The sequence below is a fragment of the Equus asinus genome, chromosome 23, assembly GCF_041296235.1.
Source record: "Equus asinus isolate D_3611 breed Donkey chromosome 23, EquAss-T2T_v2, whole genome shotgun sequence".
Lineage (NCBI taxonomy): Eukaryota > Metazoa > Chordata > Mammalia > Perissodactyla > Equidae > Equus > Equus asinus.
This window is the reverse complement of record NC_091812.1, coordinates 47179496-47182677: the sequence shown is the minus strand read 5'-3', so window position 1 is coordinate 47182677 and position 3182 is coordinate 47179496. Positions and strand designations below refer to the sequence as shown.

The 3182-nt window shown below is 42.7% G+C and overlaps 1 non-coding gene across 1 annotated transcript; it reads left to right on the top strand.

The window, feature by feature from the left end:
* Positions 1–514: 514 nt before the first annotated feature.
* TRNAH-GUG (transfer RNA histidin (anticodon GUG)) lies at positions 515–586 on the top strand. Its single transcript has one exon. It is a non-coding gene; the product is annotated as a tRNA-His (tRNA).
* The last annotated feature ends 2596 nt before the right edge of the window (positions 587–3182 follow it).

Here is a 3182-nt window from a genome sequence, read left to right as displayed (position 1 = left end):
CGTCTGGCTTCCTCTAATAGGAGAAACAAGTCTTTCTGATTCTCCCCATCCTCAGGCCATTTTGTTCTTGTCATATTTTTTATGGCTGTGCTGCCTAAGCACATGGAAATAAGACTAGTAGTGGAGACACCACAAAAGAGGCTCAGAGTCATATGTCACTCACTGCAATATAATTGTTGGGGGTGGGAAGTCTATATTCATTATTGGTTAAAAATAGGAAGCATGAGTCACCAGAATCGTTTCTCTGAGTTGTTTGATTACCATTTCCTGGACAATGAATCCCGTGATTCTCACCTAATACAATTTCCCCAATCAGCCAAGAAGACAACATTGGTTTCAAGCTCAGGCACTTTGTCATTGTTCCTCTAAATAATTAGATTATGGAAACACTGCTCCTCTTTCCCAATGTTAAGAAAAAATGTACATATTTAGGCAATAGATGGCAGTGTTTCCACAAATTTTCATATTGCAATAGCTGCTAAAGGAAGCTGAGCATGCAGCTCTCCTGTGGCTCGCCGTGATCGTATAGTGGTTAGTACTCTGCGTTGTGGCCGCAGCAACCTCGGTTCGAATCCGAGTCACGGCAGGAGGGGAGAAGGCTTTTGGAAAAGACCAACGGTGGTCCCAAGCTGTACTCCCTCCAAACAACGTTTTGCAACCAGACATACAATAATGAAAATCAATAAAACAGAAACTGCTACAAATATTTTAAACTTTAGAGTGGCTTTAGTAATACACTCATCCTGTTGCGAGTGTGTTGTGTGTGGGTTTTTTTATTTGCATTGACGGATAATATGATAAAACTGGAGTGTAGTGGGCATGTAATTATTATTAATTACAACTACTTAAGCTCTGCTTGGAGCAGACTCGTCGAGTCTGCTTGCTTTTGAGCCTTGCCAGGGCTGTACAGTAATAACAACCCTGAATTATTTGGAAAGATGTCAGCAGTAGATGTGGAAATCCTGTTTAACCAGGCATGAATTGTTGTTAGGAGGTTTTTTTTCAGGATGACAGAGAGAAAATGAACTGTCCCTTATCAGTAATTGCAGGAAACATTTTGTTTCTATGATATGAACTGGCTGTAATTTAACTTTCCTGCATCATTGGATAATGTAAGAAGCCAGTTGTTGCTCAAAACAAAATTCTCTGAAGTGGGCATTTGGGTCTGATAAAGGGCATATTATAAGTAGACAATGAGGCTTAAGCAATAAATAATGTCCATATATGGCGAAACTTTTTTAATGACATTTTCCAAAAGACTGATGTTTGGATTATAAATGGTAAATGTTGGATTAATGTAACACAGCTTTAATGGGCCTTTCTCCAGGACTTAAAAACATGAAAAATACAGCCTGAAAATGTCAAATATAAGTATATTATAATGAGGTTTACGGCTCTAAAATTATAGCCCACCATGTTCTTAATAAGGGCTCACTAGAATGCACTTTTTAATGCCTCTAGCCCCTGTTTCACGGATGGTCTAGCAAAAACGCATGTTTGTTATATACACAATACTAAAAATTTTCCCAAAAAAATGTTCCGAGGGTAGGCACAGAATCTGTTAAGTTCTTTCAGAGTCAGTGAATTCTTAGAAATAATAGTCTAGAAAAACGGCCATGAATATCACTCCTCTCTTCCAAAAAAGAAGCAGTTTCTGTTTGATTATGGGCCCCAAAAGATTGGCTTCAGAATACCATGAAGTAAAAAAAAAATGTGTTTATTGTTTCCTCTAAGACTCACTTTCAAGACCATTTTCCACTCTGAGGTCTCTTCTTCCTTTGGCTTGTTTCCTAATACCCCCACCCTCTCCCCATATTCCCCACAAATTCTGCCTCCCCTTCTCCAAAGGGTCTAGCCTGGCCTCTGCGTCAAGTCTGCGAGGATTTCTCAGCTGGCTGGTACTAATAATGCTTCTAAGGAGGCAGCTGAATTGCAATTTCTCTTTAGTTAAAAACAGCCAACAGAATAAGCCCATCCAAGGCTATTTGTGTTTTAGTAGGAGACTGAAAATGCAGTGAATTAATCATTTGAGGAGGGAGATTGTGTCAGGCAGAACTCAGTGGTTGCAGGTGACAGAAACATAACGTGTCCTGATTTAAAGAGAGGTTTGTACCCAGGCACGAGTACAAGGGGGAGTCAGAAACAATTAGAACCAGGTTATTAAAGATGATCTGGACACGCTCTCCATCTCATCCCACATTTTTTCTGAATGTTACTTTTATCCTCTGAAACTCACTTCTACGTGACAGGAAACACAGCAGCCAGCAGCAATCCCTGCTTGTTATACTTTATGGCTTTGCCTACCATGGGAGTTCAAAAGTTACTGTTCAAAAAAACCCCAGGAAGGGGGCCAGTCAGGTGGCGCAGCAGTTAAGTGCGCACGTTCTGCTTCCGCGGCCCGGGGTTGATTGGTTCGGATCCCGGGTGCGGACATGGCACCGTGTGGCAAGCCATACTGTGATAGGCAGCCCATGTATAAAGTAGAGGAAGATGGGCACAGATGTTAGCTCAGAGCCAGCCTTCCCCAGCAAAAAGAGGAGGATTGGCAGCAGATGTTAGCTCAGGGCTAATCTTCCTCAAAAACAAAAAAATCCCAGGAAGGATGTGATTGGCTTGGTCTTGGTCAGGTGTCCATCACTGGAGCAATCAGCTATGTCCATGAGGATAGAGTCAGACAGCACAAAGACAGCCCTTCTCTTGGCTTGAGGCCAGTCACAGACTGATGAGTTGCCAGCCCTGGAGCCACCTCAGTTGTCTCCCTAGGAAGTTTTTCCCATTGCATTACAAGAGTACACCATTTGGTGGCTGTCTGCTTTCACAAACTCATGAGTTCAGTTCCCAAACTATTAACATCTTTCCTACCTTGTGAAAAATAAAAACCAATCGTGGGGTGAGAAGGGTCAGAACATGACAATTAGTCTGGACTCCACCTGGAGCTTAGGGACACAGAGCAACTGCTTGAACGAAGGGAGCACCTCATGTTCTTTCTCCTCTGTCTCCGCCAGGGGGGGCCTTCTTGTCCTGGATGACGCTCTCCCAGCTTGGCCAGGAAAGAGTGCAAAATCATCCGACTCTGCCAACAAAAATCCTCTTGAACTTGGGCAAGTTATCTAAGCAATCACGGGGGGGGGGGGAGGAAAGGAGGTGGGGGGTTAATGCAAGAATTAAAAGAATAACATGCA